The 25,535-nt window shown below is 42.6% G+C and overlaps 1 long non-coding RNA gene, 1 other non-coding gene and 1 pseudogene across 9 annotated transcripts; all 3 read left to right on the top strand.

The window, feature by feature from the left end:
- Positions 1-3,536: 3,536 nt before the first annotated feature.
- On the top strand, positions 3,537-3,640 carry LOC148090777 (U6 spliceosomal RNA). Its single transcript, XR_015716271.1, has one exon. It is a non-coding gene; the product is annotated as a U6 spliceosomal RNA (small nuclear RNA).
- Positions 3,641-5,288: 1,648 nt separating this feature from the next.
- Positions 5,289-25,535, top strand: LOC148090776 (uncharacterized). Of its 8 annotated transcripts, XR_015716234.1 has the most exons (5): positions 5,289-6,284; positions 19,388-19,481; positions 19,610-20,947; positions 22,035-22,133; positions 24,317-24,819. It is a non-coding gene; the product is annotated as an uncharacterized LOC148090776 (long non-coding RNA). The 8 variants fall into 8 exon arrangements; XR_015716235.1 differs by lacking the exon at positions 19,388-19,481; XR_015716233.1 differs by lacking the exons at positions 5,289-6,284; positions 19,388-19,481 and adding an exon at positions 25,293-25,535 and having other exon boundaries at positions 19,508-20,947; positions 24,317-24,679.
- LOC107540602 (putative ribosome biogenesis protein RLP24 pseudogene) lies at positions 16,672-19,379 on the top strand (annotated as a pseudogene).

Genomic DNA, 25,535 nt, shown 5'->3' with positions numbered 1-25,535 from the left:
CCATGGCCTGACAAGTAGGGCTGCCAGATATAGCAAGTCAACACATAAAATATTTTATGAAGCATGACTGCTGGAAGACTAAATGTTTTTTTATCTGAAATCAAATATAATTGGGCGCCTGTTGACAAGGCTCTTGAGTCCAGAGTACCAGAAACACAGCCTGATTCCAGAGGCTGGGTCACTCATGAGATACCAGGTGCTCCTGCAGGGAAGTCTCCACATCAGTCAAGTGGGATGGGACAGAAAGCTCCCTAATCATTCAAGCAGCTGGGAGACTAGGCTCCGGGAGGCTATAGGGATCCAGGCTACTATGCCTGGAGGGCCCTCCAGGACACAGCCATCTGGGGGCAGCAGCACCTAGTGCTTGAGGCTCCTCCGTGAGTCCAGTGCCCTGAACTAGTTTGGGGTCGCTCAGTCACTCCGCAAATGCTGGCAGGGCCGATGGTGACAGCAGGACTGCGGGACAGGAATGTGGCCTGGCTCAGAGGGAGATCCAGGGCCAGCCACACAGGGTGTCCAGGGCTTTGAGGAAGGGGCTCCAGGAAGCCTTGTCCCCAAAGACTGCTGGTCTCCAAACTCTTCCTGAGCCCCCACAGTAAAAGCCTACCCCCCAGCCCAGCCCTGGCCCTCCTGCCTCACACCCAGTGAACAGCTGGTGGGGCCCTGCAGACTGTGCTCTTGCTGGCCCCTGCCTGTCAGGAGTGGGCAATGCCCCCCAGTCACCCCCTAAAGTACCAACAGGGCCCTGCAGTCCTGGGCTTTGCTTATAGCCTGCTCAGCCCTGGCTGTGCAGCAGGTGAGTGGTGGGCCCTCGCCCGTCTCCCACCCACAGAGCCATCCCTGAGTCAGGGTCCAGGTGCTTGTCTCCACCCACCAGTTCCAGTGTTGCCTGCTCCCCACCTCTGCAGGGCTCCATCGGAGCTGTTCCCACACCAGGCCTGCCCCGATGGGTGCTTGGTCCTGCCCCCAGCTCTAGCCCCACATCTAGAGGAGCCAGGGCCACTCCCAGCGCTGGCTCTAGGCAAGAGGTTCAGGCAGTTCCGGCCCATGGCAGGGCTTTGCACACCCCAGGGGTCTTTGAAGTTCCATCCCTCCCAGCACTGTCTGACCAGCATGGCCCTGACTGTTGGAGGCCTGGCTGACAGCGGGAGTCAGGAGGCTCTGACCTTGGCCAAGCCGTGAGAATTCCCGGATCCCGGTACAGGGAAGGCTGGGTGAGCACATGCCCCACCTGCAGTTCACTTGCCACCTTTGTCCAGTGGCTGAGGACTCTCTTGCCTCTCACACTGTAATGCCCCTATAGCATGGGCTCCCCTCGAGCTGCAGGTTCTGACCTGTGGTCTGGGTGGGGCCTGCAGCTCGGGTAAGGAGGCCACACTGTGAGCAGTGGGCTTCAGAGCTCATTACTTCCAGAAAGACGAGTTCAATTGCTGTGCTGCCCGAGTCAGTGCTTTAGGCAAAACCGGGAGGATGCAACTCTGAACCCAGCCTGCAGCACCCCAGGTCTCATGGGAGGGTCCTGAGCAAAGTCTGCACTGAGGAGAGCAGTTTGGGGACTCAGGGACACGCACGAGGAGGCTTGGAATCCAGGCTGCAGCGCTGTCTCTGGACCACCCAGGCCTGTGCGCAACTCTTGTGTTCCAGCCTCGGCAAGGAGTTTGGTTTATTTTCCTCTTTATATATTGCTGAATACAACAAAGGAGGTGCGTTCAATTTGCTGATATTTAGTTTGGAACTTTTGCATCTGTTTCTGAGAGAAAATAGACCCTCATAGAATTTATCAGCTTTACCCCATTTAAGATTGAGGTTTTCTTTGTGAGATGGTCTCTATTTACAGAGTTGATTCCTTAAGTAGATATTGGATTGTTCAGATTTTCTATTTTTTTCTTACATACCTTTGGATAACTTGAGTTTTTCTAGGAATTTATTATCTCTTCAAATTTTCAAATTTATTGGCCTGGACTTATTGGCAAAATTGTGTAATGGTTAGTGTTAGGCTCTACCTCTGTCACTGAAGAAGTATGGACTCTTGGTGGGTATATTAACTGCTTGGGCAGCACAGTGGTGCTGGGGTCTTTGGTTGGGTTCTCCAGCTGTTAGCCACATAGGGCTACATATATCTCCTTCTGATTTACAGTCTTTCTTTAGATATGTTAACACCTTCAATTAGGCTTTGGTGTAAATTAAATCTTGGCACAGAGACTCTAGGTCCCTTTAAAGGTTTATTGTCTCTGTTCTAACTTTTTTCCCCTATTTTTTCTTTTTGGGGTTGCTTCAATGTTACTGAGCCGTGTCACCTGTATGTAGCTGAACTGTTCACCAGAAATACTGCCACATTTACTCTTACCTGCATTAGACAAAATTCATCTCACTGTGCCCTTCTGTCACTGATCATTTCCATTAGAATCATCTGTGCCAATCCGAGGCCAAAAATGGCATCTTACTGGCAGCAGGGGCTGTAAGAAATGCATAGTAAAGCTTCTCTGCTGGACACTCAGCTCTAAGTCTTACAGTCTAGGAAGACATGTTCTACGAAGCAGTCTGAGTGTTCTTTCTCATAGCACTCAATTTTCTGTTGAGGAATGGCTGGGAAACTCTGACTCACTTCTGTGTATCCACATGTCCAAAGTTTCAAATCAAGATATGTCATTTATTTAAAATATCTTGCATATACATAAACATCTTACAAAGTCATTCATCCATTCAACAAATGTTTATTGATCACATCCTAGGAGCTAAGAACTGTTCTAGGCCCTGGGTATACAGCAATAAACAAAAAGACAAAAATCCCTGATGTCATGTAGCTATTGTGGTTCAACACACTAACTCCTATTAAGTTGGACATTCAGTACTACCCCTTTCTAATATTTCAACATTTAAAATCAAGGCTGGTCTAGAAAAGAAAAGGCTTATGATCAGCTGCTCATATGACAATCCTTGAGGCTTTGAAGATGTGTAAGGTTTCTTGGAAAGAGTCTGCAGCTGCACAGGGCCAAGCCTGGTAAATGACATGGTGATGCAGTTGGTGAAGAGCATTTATCTAGAGCCAGGATAAAATAATGAGGTGGACTGCTCCGCTGGACTGCGTGCCTCTAGAAAGCAGGGACTCTGTCCTGTGTATCCCTCATTTCCCCATTGCTGGCACACTGCCTGGCATTTAGTGGGTATTTAATGAAATTAAGAGCTACTCCCTTGGTGATCTCATCTAGTCTGTTTAAATACCACCTAGAAAGAAGTAACTCCCAAATGTGTATCTTCGGTTCAGAATTTGCCTCTGAATTTGACTCCTATATCCAATTTCCCTCTCATCCTACCTGGCTGTCTGTCCTCTATTTATCTTTCACTTAATATGTTCAAAATAAAATCGTTATCCCTCCTCTGCCCCACTCCCAAACTGTTCCACCCAGTCTGCCCCTACTCGGTCAATGGCAGCTTCACCCTTCCCTCACAGTTGCTCAGGGTAAAAATCTTGAAGCTATTCTTGAGTCCTTCCTTTCTCTTACAGCCCACTTCTCTTCCACCAAAATATCCTTACGGTGCTCACTTTGGCAGCACACGTACTACAACTGGAATGATACAGAGATTAGCACGGCCCTTGCACAAGGATGACACACAAATTCTTGAAGTGTTCCTATATATTCTTCTGGCTCTACCTTCAAAATCTGTATTTCCAGATTCTGTCTACTTCTCAGTCTTCACCGGGTTCAATCTATCGTTATAACTTGTTTGCATTTTTACGAGTCTCCTGACTTGTCTCCCAACTTCTGCGTTTGCCTCCTAGCCGTCTATTCTCCCCACGTCAGCCGGACTGACCTGTCAGACATAAGTCACATCATAGACCTCTTCCAGCGGCCTCCCCAATTTCTCCAAGTCCAAGTCCTTAAAACACACTTTGCCCCCACCACGTTTTCTACCCCCTTGGCTCCTTATTGCAGCCATTCCCTGGCCGCCGTGCTGACCCTTAGGCGACTCCGGGCCTCGGAGGACGCCCCCGGCGGGGCTCCCGCTTCCCGCCCCCGCCCCCCGTCCCCCGCGGGGCTCCCGCTGTCCTTCCCAGCGTTTCTGGGCGCTCACCGCCACTTACCCCCAAAAACGCAGCCTCCGTGACGAGCAAACAGAAAACGGGCTTTGGGTCGCTCCGCGCGCCGCCGAACCCTCGGCACCCGGAACCGGGCCGCTCAGTGAACAGCCGGGCAGGCGCGCCCGGGAAGGACCGACCCAGGCTGACCTCGAGAGCGTGCGCTCAGCGGAGGCTCGGGGACAGGGCTCCCGGCAACAGCTGGCTGTACAGAGGGGGCGCCCGGGAGCAGAGCCGCGACTGCAGCCCAGCCCGCAGCCCGCAGCCCGCAGCCCGCAGCCCGCAGCCCGCAGCCCGCAGCCCGCAGCCCGCGCTCCCTCCCGCGGAGCCCACGCCGCCCGCGCGGCTCGGGGCCGGTGTGCGGGGGACTCGCGGGGGAACCGACGCTGCCAGAGCGGAGCCGGCCCGCGTCGGCCCCGTACTAGGCACCGCCCGGCTTCTTCCTGGGGCGTTCCCGTTACCTGGACTTGGAAAGGGACGCTTCTGGGAGGGGGCGCGGGATCTGGGGACTTCGCCGGGGAGCGAGCGGAGGCTTCCCCGCGGCGCAGGCGCCCGGAACCCTAAGTCAGGGTCGCGGTTTCCGGCCGCGCAGCCGCTCCCGCCGCTCCCGGAAGCTGCGCTCGCTGCCCCGGTAACGGCCCCGGCGGCGTGGGGGGCGGCGGCGGCGCGGCCCGGGGCCTGAAGGAGGCGGTGAGCGGGCGCGTCCGCACCGCGGGGCGGAGGAGGGGCTGGGGCCGCCCCCGGCTGTGCGGCCGCCGCTGGGCGCTGGCGGAAGGGCGGGCCGGCGGGGGCTGCGGGAGGGCGGGGGAGGGAGGGCGAGCGGGCGGAGGCTGCGGGAGGGCGGGGGAGGGAGGGCGCGGGCGGGCGCGGGGGTGTCCTTGGGGGAGAGGCCGGGTCTCCTGGAAGAGGCTGTGGAGAAGGGTGGGTGGGCTGAGAGCCCCTGAGGGTGCGCTGGGGGGGCGGGGAGGTTGTGTGCCACGAGGCTCCGTCTGGCGGCTTGGCCCCAGAAATCCCCGCCAGTCCCTGGGAATCCTCGCCCCGGGCTGGTGCAGGGCCCCAGATAGCTCTCAATCCGGGGTTCATGAAAACGTTACCAACTAGCCAAAACAAATCTGGCGTTCATTTTTGACGTCCTACATGAGATGCATCCTTTGATGGTATTAATTAGATCAAGGATAATGCCAGGCTCCAAGAGCTGGGGGTCAGGGATTGAGCGCCAGCCTGGGCGTCTCTGGAAGCGCCGCGGGGATGGAAGCCTTGCTCACTGCTGATGCTCAGCAGGTGTTTGAGTGACGGGTGGGTAACGCCTGTAGGTCCTTGTGACGCGCCCCTAATCTGTATGTGCAGTAAGCAGGGATCTGTCTGGTTTGCTCACCTTCAGCCCTCGCCTCCTAGTTAAATGCCTAGTACATGGATAGTTGACACTCCTTACAGTGCTGAATGCGTAAATCAGAACATGAAACAACTCTGATGAAAACCTAGTATCTTTGTGGTAAGTAGGTGTTTTCAGAGTCCTTGAGGAAGTTCCAAATGGCATGCTATTTATAATTTTTTAAGTCTTCTCTATACTTAAATCTTGTCATCTTTTTATTTTTTTTTATTTCGATTGCTTTTTAGAGAGAGAGGAAAGGAGAGGGAGAGGAGGAACATCCATGCGAGAGTAAAACATCTATTGGCTTCCTCATGCACTGCCCCGCCCCCTCTGGGGACAACCCCCCAACCTGGGCATGTGCCCCCAACCAGGAATTGAACCTGCAACCTTTCAGTACAGAGGACGATGACCGGCCAACTGAGCCACACCAGCCGGGGCTTGTCATCTTTTTTAATCACAGCATTTTCAAGGAGTTTTACTTACTCAATCTTTTTTCTATTTGACCCCTATCACCTTTTCATGTTTTCCCTCACCCATTGTATATTTTAGAAACTTTAATAGTTTAATTCCGTTTCAAACTGCTCAAGAAACTGAACTATTTGCCGCACTTATAAATAACCTCTCATATTTTCTATGATTTTTTATTTATGGGGTAAATGGCAGGTAACCCTCTAGTCAGACTGCACTGTTTAGGTACAATGTACTGAATGTGGTTTTCCTCTTCTCCTGCAGTAACAGTTCAGAGAACACTGTACCTAAGTGTGCTGCTGTCTCTTGGGGTCTTAACTGATGAAGGCAAATATTATTTGTACTTTTTGCTACAACATTACAGAAGTAAGTAACAGATCTCATCTATGAATTTGTTTATGTTTTAAATATTGCAGTTTCAGCCTGATATGGGGCAAAGAATTGATCTGTTTTTATCAGTCTTGCGATGTTCCAATTCCAAGAATGTAAGTAGTCTTCAAGTGCTTATACAAAGGTGAAGGAATTTGTAAATTAGATTTAGGGTGACTTTTTGAAATTATGTTGAACCATATATATATAAGTGATTTCCTGATTCGGACTGTATAGTCTAAGGAAAAATAATTAAAACTGTGCTTAGAAGATGATACATTTCTTTTTCTTAGTTAATACTTATTTAAGAGTTTTTAATGTGTTTTGCTTAGAGGCTTGGAAGATGGAATGTTAGATTGAGGACTGGTGGGAGTATTGGAAATATGCTTATTATTATTTTATCTTTGTACAGTACCTTACACATTGCCAAGTGTTTTCTTACCCAGTATTTAATTTCCTCCTCATAACAGCCTGTGAGATATACTATTATGCCTATCTATAGATGGAGCAAGTAGGGGTCACCAATTGAGTGAGTTTGCCAAAGTCACACAAGTACAAAGCCAGGACTTGAACCTGAGTCTTCTGATTCCAGTGCTCATTTTACCCCACCACACCTGCCTCTTAAAGTAGAGAGTGTCACACTGTCCTGCATGGCCTTGATAAATGAGGCTACCTTCCCACTGGAAATGCTAGGTCCTATTCTGGTTACACACCTTCAGGGCAATATGACCAAAATAATCAAGGGTGTGGGCAACCTGCCTATTGGACAGGCTAAACATGCCAGGACTCTTCTCTCTGGAAAAAGATTTGCTCAGAGTCTACAGAGCTAGGAAGGAGCAGATACTATCTTTACCACACCAGCTTAAGTAAGGCACATTTGGGACAGATAAAAGTAACTGTAGACTTCTGCTTCTGGCCAAGATGGAGTTGTAGGAACCAGATGTACCTTCCTATCCTAAACAACTAAAAACACAGAAAAAATATATGAAACAAGTAAAAAAAAAATTTTTTCCCCTTGAGAAAAGTGGTTAGTTTAGCTTGCAACTCAATCACAAAAGCTGCTCCTTGAGACAATCATTGGTCTGTCTGCAGTGGAAGTTCTTATTTCTAATTCCATTTAGTCACACAGAATATCTAAAAGATAAGTGCTCCTCTGATGGAGTGGTTGGGGTGATCTGTTCATTATCTTTTCTTTTTTTTAATCCTTACCCGAGGATATTTTTTCCATTGCTTTTCAGAGAGAGTGAAAGGGAGAGGGAGAGAAACATCGATTGGTTCCCTCCCACACATGCCCTGACCGGGGCCTGGGATCAAGCCTGCAGCTGAGGTGCCTGCCCTTGGCCAGAACTGAAACTGAGACCCTTTGTTCCATGGGCCGATGCTCTAACCACTGAGCCAAACTGGCTAAGGCTGTTCATTATCTTGATTGCTGTGATACGCACCAAGTTTTATACTTTGAATATGTGTCATTTGATCCTGTCTGCTTTGATGCACGTTAAGCACTGGCATTTACTCACCAATGCGTCTGCACAGCAGTGCGGATGTGAACACAGTGAAGGAAGGACGTGTCTACTTGGACCTTTTGCCAATAGCAGATGAAGTCATCATACTATGTTTGTAGAAATTAAACTATTAACTAATTGCTTCTTTTATTTCTGTCTTTGATAACATTTCCATTCGTTTCTGTCTGATAAAATCTGCTGCAGTTATTTTTTTTACTTGAAAGATCCTAATACCACTGCCTAGTTCCACATTTGAAAGACGGTCAGCCTGAATGGAGTAACTTGTGATGAATGTAGTGACAAATTTATACAGGCCAGGAATGTAGTGCCTTCCTTGTGGTAGACAAACAATGTGTTTTCCAACCTCAGTGGTTACTCTTGGCTTCCTGGCAATGTAGACATGGTCTTCATATAAAGTATGATGTGACAGGTGCTCCCTGGAGTGTGATATTGTAGTGTGGAGGTGTTGAAATCCAGTGGGCGGGAGTGGCTAATGAGACAGTAGTTACACCTACGAAGAATAGAAGTTATGGTACAACTTTCCTTATTTTTCTGCCCCTTTCATTGCCTTTCATCTTACTCTGTATACCATTCTTAAGCTCTGGATATTCTCTAAAATTTGGAAAAAGTCCTACTGGATTGGTAAATTAGAAATTCCTCTTGGTATATTTTACACAGAAAAACCTTTTTCAGGCCTTAAATCTGGCCAATTTGTACAATAGATATTTTTGAAAGTATTTTGTGAGTATTTAACAAGGCGTAGGCTACAATTGTGTGAGTTTAATGGATTTTTATGATTATGAGAACGGATTTATTGTAGAAAAGTGGGAAGTATGAAGTTGAAAGTTAAAATCACCAATAATCTCAACACACAACATTTCAGTGCTTCCACTTAGTCTCTTTTTTCTATGTGTGGGAAGGGAAAGGAAATGTGGGTGAGTGCTATTGAATCTCCTGTCTTAAATTAAGGATTTCTCTGTGTCCTTCTTAGCATTTGTGGACATTTAAGTTGACTGTATAATAGTCCACAGTATAATCAATTCATTAACTTAATTATAGCTCCAGTTTGCATGTTTAGCTTTTTCTACCTTTAGTTATTTCACGTTTTGTCTAGTCCAGATCTTAAGCATTTCTTCCTTGCCTATTCTTTAGAATTTTTACCTTTTTCTGTTGGGTAACTGTGTGGTGTGGATTCTGACCTGTCTTATGTTCTTACTGTGGCCAATCCAGACCATCAGAACTGCTTTGAATATGGCATCTGTGACTGGAGAGAATGCACTCCAAAAATTCTGTTGTTAGAGACTGTTATTTTATTCTTTGTTATTTATTTTTTTTTAATTGATTTTAGAAAGAGTGGAAGGGAGAGGGATAGAGAGAGAAAGATTGATGTGAGAGAGAGAAACATCAGTCCATTTCCTCCTGTACGAGCCCCAACCGGGGATCCAGCCCACAACCTGGGTATGTGCTCCAACTGGGAATCGAACCCGGGACCCTTCAGTGCACGGGACAGCTCTCCAACCGAGTTACACTAAAGCTGGAGATCCATTGCATTCTAAATCTCTAAATTTAGATGGCGGTGGATTAAGTGGAAGCTACACAGATACTCTCCTAGGACCAAACTGGAATTACAACTAATATATAGAAAAACCACCCTGAATAATCAACAGAAAACTAGCTGGAGAGCACCCTCATAACCAGGGACCTAAAGTGGAGACCACATAGAGACAATTAGGAAGTGCAGAGGCACAAGAGGGCTGGCCAAGATCCCACAGGCAGCAGATGAAGTTCTGGAGGGATATCTCAGCTGTGGGGGGTTTCCACGGATAACTCTGGGGTCTAAACCACAAGCTAGGCTTCCCAGCCCAGAGCATCAGAACTGAGAAAGGTGCCCACATAATAACTGACTGTGAAAAGCACCAGGGTTTCTCTCTGCCAGGGAGAGATGGCTAGAAATGTAGGCACCCTCATAAAGCAACGCCAACACATAAAATTTCATGTGCAGCCAATCACCTTGGGCTCTGGTGGAGGGAGGGCAGAGTGGACTAGATCTAGGAGAATCTAGAGGTGCTGGCTCTGGGGATAGAGCTCAGAGGGCAGCCATCTGGATGCCTATGCTGAGTCATTCCCCCATACTGCAGAGGACATCATACTGCAGCTTTTGCCTGAGGGGGAAGCAGTTTCCCCACCCATTGTTAAACTTCTCACCCCACGCTGTGGAGTTTATTTCTTGCTGTGGTCTACAGCTTTTGGCTCATTAAGACAATCAGGTTAATCAGCCTACAGGCAAAGGTGGTTCACTGGGAGATTTGGGTCTTTGCCTGACCTACTTCTGGACCTGGGGCTTGGAAAGGCAGACTTTGGTGTGCATCCTGTTCCTGTCCAAATGCACCCAGCCCCAGCAGAGGGAAGCACAATCTATGGATTGTTGATAGCTCCAAACAGGGTACTCAAGGCCAGTCACAAACAAAGTCTGACATTGGCATGCACCAGAGACCCTCCAAAAAGACTGGGAGTCCTAGCAGATCTATCTAATGCATTGAAACAAACCCAAACAGGCAGCCAAAATAGGGAGACAAAAAGCCCAAATGAAAGAATAAGAGAATTCTCCAGAAGAAGTGATAAATGAAATGGAGATAAGCAATCTATCAGATAATAGAGTTCAGAATACTGGTTGTAAGGATGCTCAACAGCATGAGAAAAGATACAAAAACTATGAAGAAAATTAAGAATGACATAGGAAAAATAAAAAATACATTGGAAGGAATAAACCCCAGATTAGTAGAAGCTGAGGATCGGATCAATGAATTAGATGACAGTAGAAAAAAATCAGAGAACCAAAAAAAGAAAACAATTAAAAAACAGGAGGACAGTTTAAGGGAGCTGTGGGACAACATGGTACAATATTTGCAAATCAATAAATGTGATACATCACATAAATTGAAAGACAAAATGTGATACATCACATAAATTGAAAGACAAAAATCACATAATCATATCAATAGACCCAGAAAAAGCACTTGACAAAATCCAACACCCATTTTCAATAAAAACTCAGCAAAGCAGGACTAGAGGGATCATATGTCAACATAATAAAGGCCATATGACAAACCTACAGCCAACATCATACTCAACATGAAATGTAACAATATTTGCATCACAGGGAGTGCCAGAAGGGGAAGAAGGTAAGCAAGGGATAGAGAACCTGTTTGAAGAAATAATGGCAGAAAACTTCCCTAACCTGTTCAAGGAAAAAGTCACACAGCTTCAGGGGGAACAGAGCATCTCAGCAAGAAGAACCCAAAGAGGCCCATGCCGACACATCATAATTAAAATACCAAAAATTTAAGACAAAGAGAGAATCTTAAAGGCAGCAAGAGAAAAGCAATCTGTTTCTTACAAAGGAGCTCCCATAAGGCTGTCAGCTGATTTCTCATCAGAAACTCTACAGGCCAGAAGGGAAAGGCATGAAGTAGTCAAGGTAATGCAAAACAAGGATCTGAAACCAAGACTACCCTATCCAGCAAGACTATCATTCAAAATAGATGGTGAAATAGAAGGAGCTTCCCAGACTAAAAAAGGCTAAAGGAGTTCAGTACCACCAAACCACCACTTTAAGAAATGTTAAAGTGACTGCTGTAAGAAGAAGTAGAGAGAGGGAACAACACAGGCATAAAGAATAATAATAGCTAATTTCCAAAGTGTACAAAGGACTCATATTACTCAACAAGAGGAAGACAAACAACCCAATTAAGAAATGGGCAAAGGACTTGAATAGACACTTCTCCAAAGAGGACATACAAATGGCCAAAAGACACAGGAGAAAATGCTCAACGTTGCTAATCATCAGAGAAATGCAAATTAAAACCACAATGAGGTATCACTTCACACCTGTCAGAATGGCTCCATCAACAAATCAACAAACAACATGTGCTGGCGAGTTTGTGGAGAAAGGGGAACCCGAGTACACTCCTGGTGGGAATGCAGACTGGTGCAACCACTATGGAAAACAATATGGAGGTTCCTCAAAAAATTAGAAATGGCGCTACCTTTTGACCCAGTGATTCCACTCCTAGGAATGTATCCTAAGGATCCTGAAACATTAATCAGAAAGAATATATGTACCCCGATGTTCATAGCAGCACAATTTATAATAGCTAAGATCTGGAAACAGCCCAAGTGCCCATCAGTAGATGAGTGGATAAAAAAGTTGTGGGACATTTACACCATGGAATACTACGCAGCCATAAAGAAGAAGAATCTCGTACCCTTTGGGACAGTATGGATGGACCTGGAGAAAATTATGCTAAGTGAAATAAGCCAGGCAGCAAAAGACAAACATCACATGATCTCGCTTATATGTGGAATCTAAAGAACTTAATAAACTGATGAACAGAATAGATTCAATGACATGGAAGCATAGATGAGACTGACGAATGTTAGAGGGATGGAGGAGGGCGGGTGGGTGGAGGGGGAGAGAGTAACCAAAGAATTTATATGCATATATGCACAACTCAAGGACACGGACAATGGTGGGGAGAGGGGTGGGGAGGGGGATGGGACGGGTTGGAACGGGTCATTGGGGAGAAAAAGGGACATCTGTAATATTTTAAAAATAAAATAAGAATAATAGCAATAAATAAGTTCCTGTGAATAATAACTATGAATGTAAATGGATTAAGTGCTCCAATCAAAAGATATAAGGTAACTGAATGGTTAAAACATGACCCATATATATGCTGTCTACAAGAGACCCACCTCAGAACAAAAGACACAGGATGAGAGTGAGGGAATGGAAAAAATGTTTCCATGCAAATGGAAACGAAAAAAGAAAGCAGAGATAGCAATACTCATATATGACAAAATAGACTTCAAAATGAAGGCCATAAAAATAGACAAAGAAGGCTACTTCATAATATTAAAGGGATGGATACAACAAGAGGATATAACCCTTATAAACATATACACACCCAATATAGGAGCACCCCAGTATATAACAAAAACCTTCTGGAGGACTTAAAGAAAGAGATGGAAAGCAATACAATCATAGAAGGGGACTTTTACACCCCACTGACATCACTAGATAGATCTTCAAGACAAAAATTAGCAAGGAAACAGTGACCCTAAATGACACACTAGATCAGATGGATTTAATTGACAGTTATAGAACATTTCGCCCCAAAGCTGCAGAATATACATTATTCTCAAGTGTACATGGGACATTCTCAAAGACCAAATGTTAGCGCATGAAACAAGTTTCTACAAGTTCAAGAAGACTGGAATCATATCAGTCATCTTCCTGGATCACAATGGCATGAAATTAGAAATCAACAACGGTAAGAACGCTCAAAAATATTCAAACACTTGGAGGCTTAAATAGCATGTTATTAAACTATGAGTGGGTTACCAATAAGATCAAGGAAGAAATAAAAAACTTCCTGGAAACAAATGAAAATGAACGCACAACAACCCCAAATCTATGGGACACAATGAAAGCAGTCCCCAGAGGGAAGTTCATAGCACTACAGGCCTACCTCAAAAAAACAAGAAAAACTTAATCAACTAACCCTACAACTTAAAGACTTAGAAAGAGAACAATAAGAAAAGCCCAGAGTAAGTAGAAGAAAGGAAATAATAAAGATTAAAGCAGAAATAAATGACATAGAGACTAAAAAAAAAAAACAACAACAAAAAAAAAAACAAAAAACAAATGATCAATGAAACCAAGAACTGGCTCTTTGAAAAGATAAACAAGATTGATGAATCTTTAGCCAGACTCATCAAAAAACAAAGAGAGAGAAGCCAGATAAAACTAGAAATGAAAGGTGAAGTAACAATTGACACCACAGAAATACAAAGGATTGTAAGAAAATACTGTGAACAACTATATGCCAACAAGCTGGATAATGTGGGTGAAATGGACAAATTTGTAGGAAAATACAATCTTCCAAAGTTAAGTCAGGAACAATCATAGAACCTGAATGGGCCAATGGCAACTGATGAGATTGAAGCAGTAATAGAAGAACTCCCAGCACACAAAAGTCCTGGTCTGGATGGCTTCACAGGGGAATCTTACCAAGTACTCAAAGAAGAACTAGCACTTATCCTCTTCAAACTATTGCAAAAAATCCAAAAGGAAGGAACACTTCCAAGCTCTTTTTATGAGGTCAGCATTATCCTGATTCCAAAACCAGATAAAGACACTACAAAGAAGGAGAATTACAGGCCAATATCCTTGATGAACATAGATACTAAAATCCTCAACAAAATATTAGCAAATCAGATCCAGCAATATATTAAAAGGATCATACATCATGACCAAGTGGGATTTATTCCAGGGATTCGAGGCTGGTATGATATTTGCAAATCAATAAATGTGATACATCACATAAACAAACTGAAAGGCAAAAATCACATGAACATATCAATAGACCCAGAAAAATCATTTGACAAAATTCAACACCCATTTTTGATAACTCTCAGCAAAGTGGGAATAGAGGGATCATACCTCAAAATAATAAAGGCCATATATGACAAACTTGCAGCCAACATCCTACTTTATGGGCAAAAATTAAAAGCATTTCCCCTAAGAACAGGAACAAGATGGGTGTCCACTTTCACCACTATTATTCAACATAGTACTGGAAATCCTTGCCACAGCGATCAGACAAGAAGAAAACATAAAAGGCATCCAAGTTGGAAAAGAGGAAGTAAAACTGTCATTATTTAAAGATGACATGATATTGTACATAGAAAATCCTAAAGACTCCACCAAAAAACTACTAGATTTAATAAATGAATTTGGCAATGTAGCAGGATACAAAATTAACACCCAGAAATCGATGGCATTTTCATACACCAATAGTGATCTCTCAGGAAGAGACACTAAAAAAAAAAAATCCCATTTACCATTGCAACAAAAAAATTAAGATACTTAGGAATAAACTTAACCAACGATGTAAAAGACCTGTACTCATAAACTACTGGACGTTGCAAAAAGAAATAGAAGAAGATATAAACAAGTGGAAGAATGTACTGAGTTCATGGATTGGAAGGATTAACATTATTAAAATGTCCATACTACCCAAAGCAATCGATATGTTTAGTGCAATCCCTATTAAAATACCAACAGCATATTTCACAGACCTAGAACAAATACTCCAAAAATGTATATGGAACCAAAAAAGACCCTGAATAGTCACAGCAATCTTGAGAAAGAAGAACAAAGTTGGAGGGATCGCAATACCGGATCTATACTAAAAAGCCATTGTATAGATGGCTTTGTATAGATGGCTTTTTAAACTATACTACAAAACCATTGTCATCAAAATAGGCTGGTACTGGCACAAGAACAGGCATATAGATCAACAGAACAGAACAGAGACACCAGAAATTGACCCACGCCATTATGGTCATTAATATTTGACAGAGGCAAGAGCATACAATGGAGTAAAGATAGTCTCTTCAATAAATGCTATCGGGAAAATTGGACAGGTACATGCAAAAAAAATGAAACTAGACCACCAACTTATACCATACACAAGAATAAACTCAAAATGCATAAAAGACTTAAATGTAAGACATGAAACCATAAAAATCCTAGAGGAAAACGTAGGCAGCAAAATCTCAGCCATCTCCGATACATCTCCTAGGTCAAGAGAAACAAAGGAGAAAATAAATAAATGGGATTACATAAAAATAAAAAGCTTCTGCACGGCAAAAGAAACCAGCAAAACAAAAAGGGAGCCCACTGTATGAGAGAACATACTTGCCAAGGACACATCTGATGAGTTAATATCCAAAATGTACAAGGAACTCATACAAGCTTAACAAATGGAAGACAAACAATCCAATTAAAAAATGGGCAAAGGACCTAAATAGACAATTCTCCAAAGTGGACATACAAATGGCTAAGGGACAGATGAAAAAAATGCTCAAAGTCACTAAGCATCTGAGAGATGCAAATTAAAATGACAATAAGATATTATCTCACACTTGTCAGAATGGCTACCATCCACAAATGACAAGTGCTGGTGAGGGTGTGGAGAAAAAGGAGCCCTAGTGCACTGCTGGTGGGAAAGCTGACTGGTGCAGCCACTATGGAAAATAGTATGGAGATTCCTCAAAAAATTAACTATGGAACTGCGTTTGGACCCAGTGACCCCACTTCTAGGAATATATCCTGAGAATTCTGAAACACCAATCAGAAGTAACATTTGCACTCCTATGTTCTTAGCAGCACAATTTATAATAGCTAAGATCTGGAAACAGCCCAAGTGCCCATCAGTAGATAAGTGGATAAAAAAGCTGTGGGACATTTACACCATGGGATACTATGCAGCTGTAAAAAAATGGATCTCTTATCCGTCTTTGGGACAGCATGGAGGGAACTAGAGAGCATTATGCTAAGTGAAATGAGCCAGTCAGAGAAAGACAAGTATCACATGATCTCACTCATGTGGAATCTAACGAACAAAATAAACTGATGAACAAAACAGATCCAGAGACATAGAAGCATGGAACAGACTGAGAAATCTGAGAGGGAAGGTGGGGATGAGTGGGCGGGTGGGGAGAGATTAATCAAAGAATTCATGTGCATAAATGCATAACCTGTGGACACAGACAATAGTATGGGGAAGGCCTTGGCAGAGGCAGGGGCGGGGGCTCGGATTCGGGATGGAGGGGATCTATGGGGGAAAAAGAGTGGGACATCTGTAATACTTTCAACGCTAAAGGTAAATTTTTAAAAAATTGATAGTGGTGATAAAAGCACTTACCTGTGAATACGGTAAAAGCCAGTGAACTGAACATTTTAAGTGGGTCAGCTGTACATGATGTGAATTAAATCTCCATAAACTGTTAAAAAAAATATATATATTTTTTTAAATCTCTGGTCTGGCCAGGCGTGGCTCAGCGGTTGAGCATCGACCTAGGATCCAGGCGATCAGGGTTCGATTCCCGGTCAGGGCACATGCCCGAGTTGCGGGCTAGCCGATCAACGACTCTCTCATCATTGATGTTTCTATCTCTCTCTCCCCCTCTCCTTTCCTCTCTCTGAAATCAATAAAGATATATTTTAAAAATAAATAAATAAAAATAAATAAAAATTTAAAAATATCTGAATTTAGAGAAATATATAAATATAAATGCTCCCTCTTGGTTAAAAATCTTCACCTTTTTCCATCAAGACTTAATACTTTTTATTGGCATTTAGTTGGTGGGTCCCCAAGCGATTTCAACATGCATATTCACAGGTGTTATTTCTGTTCGGCCCCATGTACCCTGGCCATGGCCTGGTGTTTGTCTGCAGTGAGGCATGGTGTTCAGATTCTGTAAATTCAAGTGTCATAAAAACTTGAAAAACAAGTCCAATTCTCAAAAGGTCAAATGGACTAAAGCATTCCATAAAGCAACTGCTAAAGACCTTCCAGTGGAGAATTCATTTGAATTTGAAAAACACAGAAATCAACCCATCCGGTACCAGCGAGAGCTGTGGAGTAAACCTATTGATGCAGTGAAGAGAGTCGAAGAGACCAAACAAACGACAAGCTAAGTTTATAAGAAACGGGTTTAAGGGCAGTGAAGAATTACACAAAGTTCAGGACATCAGAGGAGTTAAGCAAAACATTCCTCTCATCTGAGCCCCTTTTGCATGCAAAGGGAAGCAGCTGGCAAGCAGGTGGCACAGAAGTTACAGCAGGACGTGGACATGGAAGTTGTTCCCGGCAGTCTTACTGTAACCGTTTCTGCGAGAGCATTGGAAAATCTCCTTAGAGACTTGGAGTGTCTAAATTATTGATTTATTTTTTACATAAGGTGATGCAGATGAAAAGGCTATTAAAAACATCTCTTCTACATTGCTATCTGCAAAACAACGTATTTTGGATGCCAGATTGCATCTCAATGTTAAACCTTAGGTAAATCATGAAAATTCTGTAAATATAGGAGTGAAATGTGGACATAAAATGGTCATGCCACTTGGACAATGGCACCGGGCAGCATTTATGTAATAACTGATGACAAGTTTCATGACAAGTGACATACCAAATAAAATTTTCAGTAAAAATATTCCCCTTTTTAACATTATAAAAATGGAGATACAACAAGGTATTAATCTGAGTGAAAATTAGCATCAAGTATCTTTTGTTGGGGTTTCAAGCGTTTCCCTTTTGTTTTATTAACATCTTAGAAGAACATAATGGCCTCATATATTGAAGCCCAAATCTCTTAGACTGTTTTGACGTGATTCAGCTGTTCGGATAGGCAGTTGTGGGTGTTGGGGTGAGAGCCTAATAGTCTGTTGGTGAAATGCACTCCTCTCTATAATTTCCACTTTGGAGAAAATTCTAACTTGAGATTCCTGGCAGAACAAGCTTTATTTTTTTCCAGCTCAGCATTGATTTAGAAGCAGAGGAATCCAGAGTGTTTTAAAAATTTTCATGTGGTTTTCTTTTAAAAAGCTAATTGCTTTTGGAAAATCAGATTTATGGGTAGAATGTCTATATATTATTTGCAAATAAAATCATTTCTACAGTAAATGCCTACATATTATTTAAAGGTACTAAACAAAGGTATGAAGTATTGATTACTTAGAAGAAAATAACTCCACCTATATGTACTACTGAAGCAGGAGATATGTTTAAAGGAAAATATATAGCATGCTTCTGTATTTTTACATTTATGAGTAAGTATGTTAAGAGTATTAGGTAATTCATTTTTATATTTTTTTAAGGATAGAATTTAGAATAAATAACAAATTCTTAGGGTTATATAGTTATATAGCACTGGCTAAATTTTTATTTCAGTATCAGTAAAAAGTGGACAGATCAGTGGACCAGGTGTTAGACCTGAATTCCAGGAAATTGCCGTTGTGTTCTCATTTGCAAAATGTGGCTCATTTGTAAATAATATTATTGGTGTAACAATTAGGGGAAATATATAGGCAAACAAAGGCATTTGTAAAAATTTTTAAAAGACAATACTTTTCTCTCTGTGTGTAAGAGAGAGAGAGAACCAGAATTATAGGTACCAGCCCCTGAGAAGACTTGGAATTGAAGACTTTGGGATGACTTGTACTCAGCATTTGGCCATTCCAAAACCCTATACGTTTGATTAAAAATAAAAAGTAGTCCTTTTATAATTTCATAAGTAAAGCTGTTTTAGAGTATTATTCAGGCACAGAAAAGTAGGGTGTGGACCTTAGGCATTGCTGATTCCAATAAATACAGATCTTTTTAATTCCAAAGTGTGTTTTGGGTGCAGAGAAAAGTGGATATATTTGACTGTAGGGTTGATTTGAAACAAAAAGTGATTTGAAATAAAAGTTTATTCATTTGACAGACATTTATTCAGTGTTTACTATATTCTAGGCACTGTTTTAGGTACAGAGTAATTTTGAATGGAAAGGCAACAAAAAGGTTAATCAGAATGTTCTAGTTTATATAATTTTCCCAAAATGTTACCATTATTGGTTCTGGCACTCACAGTTTGGTTCATTATACTTCCAGAACATGCTTGGAAATATATTTGGGGAGATGTAAAGCTATCTTTGTTTTATTATTTTTAATCCTCGCCTGAGGACTTTTTCCCATTGCTTTTCAGAGAGAGTGAGAAACATTGATGTGAGAGAGAGGCATCAGTTGGCTGCCTCTAGCATTCACACCTGTCAGGGACAGGGACCGAGCCTGCAACTGAGGTATGTGCCCTTGGCTGGAATCGAATCCACTCAGGGCCCTTTAGTCCGCTTGCTGACGTTCTAACCACTGAGGCAAACTGACTGGGACTAAAGCTATCTTTTTAGTAACTTGTTTCTGTTTTCTGTAGAGATCTAAGGAAATTTTAAGCATGAGGCTATTCCTATATTAAAATATAAGCCATTAACCGGGGACTTAAAGAAAAACTTGGTAAACTCTTCACGTGTGCTAAGGATTCTTCAGTCATGGCTCTCACCTTCATGACTTGGGATGTGGAATGGAATATTAAAATAGACTCTAATTTTAAACAAAAATAAAATTTAAAAAATAATAAAATAGATTCTAGATAAGTTGCCAGGATTTTAAGCAGGCAGGCCATCCACAGTGGAATTACAGTGGGTTTCATTGGTGGAGACATTGGAAGCAAGAGTCATAAAGCATGTCCTTTTTACCCTCCTTATTGTTGACTTGTTTTTCCAGTGGAGCAACTATTATGCAAAAAAATAACAATAACAAAAGAAGCACATCTCTTCTCATCTTTTGGCATATATTTTCCTGTTCTATATTTATCACCTGTTATGAATATGATTCTCTGTGCTTTAAAGGAAAATGCTATTTTCTGAAAAGATTCAGCTGGAATTGTCAGATTAGGAGAGTTAAACTGGACATTCAACTTTTAGAAATCCATTTCTCACATTGAATTTTGAACACAGCCTTTTAAAATAGGGAAGGTTATTTTCCCTTAAATAGCCTCAGCCTGGGTGTGCTTTGAAAGGTAGTCTCTTTCATTAATCCAGTGAGTGCGTATAATTAACCACTATTAAGAAGAATCTGAGGTGAAGTCTCTCTGAAGCTTTTTATTTCTGTGACTGATGTCCTAGGACCAGATGCTCGAGCCTGAAACCAGACTGATGACAGTCCTTCTGCACGAGGAGCTCTGAGGCACACACGTGAAGTAGACGTGTGTGAATGTTAGTGAACTGTCTGTGTGGGACACATTGACATTCTCTGGTGAATAACAGAGAGAGAGCCTAATGCCAACTTCTGTTCCTGTTTAACCTTTAACAGTGACTATTTTTATTAGGCTAAAACCTGATTAATTTTAATTAAATTTTATTGGGGTAAAGCCTGATTAATTTGGACTTGAACTTTGTAAATAGTTAAAATGCATAGTTTGAACTTAAATAGCCGCAGGAACTTCAGGTGCCCCAAGTCAAATGTCAGGTGTCTTATAGTCACCTCTTTGACCTTAGTTTCTTCCTCTGTAAAATGAAAGTGGTGATACCGTTTGTTACATGGACGAGGAACCCAGACTTTGATTTAACGCAGTTAGAGCATGTTCAGGAGGAAGAGACGCATGTACACAGGCTGAAGAGCTGAATTCCCTCAACTTCAGCTTGAGAGATGCATCAAATTACAGGCTTTCTATTTTACTCATGGACAACCTAAGACCTTCTCCAGAAATTGGGTTAGTCAGTGGGATGGGGAGGCCTTGTGACATAGGGAAGGGAGGGGAGTAGCAGTCCTATGACATTCTGCAGGAAGAGGGGACCTTGGAGTCATAGCAACAGACTTTAGAAGCTCTGTGTAAAAAGACTGATAACCTACTTTTCAAAAAGTACAGCATTTGTCTAGAAGGGAGGGATAAAACATAAGAGTCTTCACAGATTTCAGCATTTGCTTTAACTGGTAGTTCTGTTTAAATGTGGAGCTCTTGTCTATCCTGGTGGCAGATTTCTTCACGACCTCTCAGGGTAGTTTTGAGGATGGAAGAAAATAACCTGTTTACAATACCTAGCACGCACCTGGTACCTAGGCAGAGCTCCATAAGTATTGGTTTCTTTGCTTTCATTTTCTCCCTAGAACATAGAACCACTTGTAGGAAAGCAGGATGCCACTGAGCACTTTGTTTTGGGGTGTGCTTTCCTGTCCACCTGGACCACTGCATCCTGGCTTTTTGTTTGTTTGTTTTTATCCTGGCTTTTTTCATTTCTTTTCCAAACACTCACTGTGGCCTTTCTCTGTGAGTCAGACCAAGCAGTGGAAGCAGCAGTGGCTGAGCACTGAGCATTCCTCATTTGGGATTCTACTGGGCACTGTTCATGCAGGATGCATTTTAATACTTTTTCAATTGTTTAACATGGTGACTCTTCATTTTTTTACCTTTTACATTAATATTTCAGAAAAAATAGATAACTTAAAATATAAAATCTGATCAGTTATAAAACTAATCTTTAGCTTTAGCTTTTGCGGACAAATATGCCAGGTTGGAAACAAGAGAATATGAGAATAGGAACCCTATTCAGGGATACAAAAAAGCATTCCACTCATAATGTATAAAACACAACCGTAGCTGTGGAATAGCTTACAGTGAATAAAGTAGGTAAAACACAGCTGTAACTGTGGGGCAGCACACAGTGGGTAAGTTAGGTGAAACCGGTTACTGTGGGGCAGCGCACAGTGAGTAAAGGAGGTAAAACTCAGCTGTAACTGGAGTAGCATACTGTGAGTGAATTGGCAATGCACATGTCTGAAACCTGTTATTTGTTCTTTAGAGAAAGACTTGGATTGGTACATGTGCGAAGGTTTCCAGCACATATTTTTATCTACAAGCAGAAGCCTTAAAGACCCTGGGCATTGGCCTAGAATTAAAGGTTAGTCCATGTGTGTCTGGATGTCAACTCTACATTTTGTTGTTTGAAGAACAGTAAGATTGAGAGTGAAAATAAAGAGAAAACTAGAGTCATCAGTAACAACACTAGCGCCATCAGAAGAATCATTTTTTTGATATTTTGCTTTAATCCTTTTATTAGACCAGCAATTCTCAAAGTGCATTCTACAGGATGTAAATAAGCAATACATCTAAAAGAAAATAAAGATTTGTCATCGGATATTTAGGAAACATTGGCTTAAGCAAAGTAAAACAAGTAACTTTGCAGACTTGATGGAGCCTTTATTGGTAATGTGCTTGTTTCGTTTCCAGGGAGACGTAGTGTGCTGCAGTGGGCAGTCTTCATGGTATGAGAGCAGAAACCTTGTGTGTGGGTAGCATCTATCAGGACTCGAGTTCCAGAGTGCACTGTGGGGAGGGATACATTAAACCAGTTGTTCTCAAACTTGAATTTGTGTCAGGATCCCCTGGAGGGCTTGCTAACACACAGATTGCTGGGCTTCACCACCAGAGCTTCTGATTTAGCAGGTCTGGGGTATTGCCCAAGAATATGCATTTTAAACAAGTTCCCAGGTGACCCTTTATACCCATTGTCCTAGTGTATTTATTAATAGCACCTTTTAAAAATTCTCGATTGTATACTGGGTTTTAATTAATTATCTAATCATCCCAGTTATGTGTCATACACTAGTATATCTCTGTTAAAAGGTGTGATGGGCTACACTTACCTTCCTTCTATTCAAGTGTTAGAGTGTAAGGTATTGTGGGTTTTCTTCAACGTTTATTGAGCATCTATTAGGTGCCATACACGTGTGGATAGAAGTAAGTGTGCACTTGGGTACTTTGGGGCCATAGCGCTACTGATGTTTTGAACTGGATAATTTTGTTGTAGTGGTGGAGGCTTCCCTGTGCACTGTAGGATGTTTAGCAGCATCCCTGGCCTCTACCCACTAGATCGGGTGGGGAACGTCTGGCCTGTAGTCCATATCCAGACCGAGAAATCATTTGGTCTGGCCCTGCCAAGGCCTCACCAAAGAGAAGCAGTTCCAGCCATCACATTAGGGGTGAGTTAATTGTTTGAGTTGATATTTTTGTATGGCCTGCAAATGATGTTATAAATATCCAAATGGCCCTTGGCAGAAAAAAGTTTCCACACCCCTGCACTAGTTGCCAGTAGCACTCCCCTGAGTAATGACAACAGAAAATGTCTCCAGATGTTGCCAAGTGTACCCTCGTGGACAGATCAGCCTGGGGTTGAGAACTGCCTTATCCAAGAGTCATGAGGACAGTGTTCGGAGACTGTCTGAAAATTCTTCCTGAAGGAGATGAAACTGAGCAAGGTCTTATAGGCTGAGTAAAAGTTTGTTAGACCAGGAGAGAAGGGGGTTGAGGAAAGGGCTTGCAAGCAGATCATAAGAAGCAAATTAGGAAAGGGAGAGAAGGCTAGGAGTTAAGGCGATAGATGGACGAAGGGTGGGGCAGGATTAAAATCAGTTCAGTACTATTAGCCTATCGTCATCATTTTTGTGCTTGTTTTTCTCATTCTTTGTGTTTTGGTTAGTTCAGGGTCAGATTGACATCTTCTCGGACATTTGTACCATGGGATACTATGCAGCTGTAAAAATGAAGGATCCCTTACCCTTTGGGACAGCATGCTGGGACCTGGACAGTATTATGCTAAGCAAAATAAGCCAGTCAGAGAAAGACAGGTATCACATGATCTCACTCATATGTGGAATCTAATGAACAAGATAAACCGTTGAACAAAATAGATCCAGAGACATAGAAGCATGGAACAGACTGAGGAATCTTAGAGGGAAAGTGGAGGTGGGGGAGTGGGTGAGGAGAGATTAATCAAAGAACTTATATGCATATATGCTTAACCCATGGACACAGACAATAGTGTGGGGAAGGCCGGAGTGGGGTGGGTATGTGGTGGAGGGGGTCAATGGGGGAAAAAGGGGGACATTTGTAATACTTCCAACAATAAAGACAGAAATTTTTAAAAGACCGCTTAATTAGATATATGCAGAAGCACTTTGCAGACTCTGGAAAATGTTATTCATATGCAAATTATCATCATTATTACCATTACAGCAGGCAAAAACAGTGCACTTTACGTCTTTATTTTGTTTGTATGCACTCTTTGACTCTTGGGTCCTGAAGAATTTTGAAGAACAGAGTATTACTGCGCTGCTTAGTAAATCGTTCTCTCTCAGCTTCAAACACTTGTAATGGACTCTCCTGATGCCCAGGAAACCTGCAAACTCAGCTCTCCTTGGCCAGGCAGCTCCTTGCTAGGCTCCGCCAGTAGAGGGCGCCAGAGGGGCCTACAAGGCCGGAGACTCCGGTTCTCTGTCTCCCCGCCGCCCTGGCCGTGTTTCTCCGTCCCAGCAGCTCACTCCCGTCCTCCCAACACCCCAGAGCCAGCCTCATACCTTTCCAAAGGCCAGCACCTGTCCGCCTGGGACTTCCTCCTCCGCAGAGGCCTGGATTCCAGCTCTTGCCCCTTCCTCCAAACCTCTGAACGTTAGCAATTCCAAACTCTCCCTGTGTTCCCCAGAAATAGGGGTGGTATTTGCTTCCTGTAGTTACCACTCCCGTGATCCCTACGTTTCCTTTTCAACTTTTCAGTTAATCTTCATATTAAAGTATTTCCATTAAAATAACTGGTATGACTTCTGTCTCCTGCTTGGACTCTGACTGCCAACTGTGTTTATTATTTCAGTCTTTGGTCATTCCAAGTAAGAAAAATCTGGACAAAACCAACAACAAAACTCACTCTAATAAAAGCAGGTTGAAATTTTCCAATTTTCTGTACTCCCTATCATTTATTAGGCAACTGGTATTAAAGCATTCTAGCCTTGATGAAGTCAGTTATTCAGATCTACTTGTGGCTTTAATGTGAATAGAATTCCCAACACTTCCCCTCTTTACTCCTCTTTGAAGCCTTTTTTAATAGTGAAATATTTTATACATACATACATGTATAGTTCATTATAAAATAAATATGTAGCCAGCATTAAAATCAGGAAATAAAATCTCAAAAGTACTCCTCCTCCAAACCCCCGCCCTTCCTGCCTGCTAGAGCTGACCACTATCCTAACTTTATGAGAATCACTACTTTGCTCTTTTTTCATAGTTTTCGCAGCCAAAAATGCATCCAGGCCCTGGCCCTGTGCTCAGGTGGTTAGAGCATCGTCCAGATACTCCAGGCTTCTGGGTTCCATTCCGGGTCTGGGAGCACACAGGAAGCAACCACTGAATGCATAAGTAAATGGAACAGCAAATCAATAAATAAAGTTTTTAAAAAGAATGCATCCATGAATATAATACAGTTGAAGTTTGCCTGTTTTAAATGTTTATATGCAAAACCACACAATAT

This window comes from Miniopterus natalensis, chromosome 20 (genome assembly GCF_054644295.1).
Source record: "Miniopterus natalensis isolate mMinNat1 chromosome 20, mMinNat1.hap1, whole genome shotgun sequence".
Taxonomy (NCBI): Eukaryota; Metazoa; Chordata; class Mammalia; order Chiroptera; family Miniopteridae; genus Miniopterus; species Miniopterus natalensis.
Note: the sequence above shows the minus strand (reverse complement) of the source record. Positions and strands in the feature narration are given on the sequence as shown.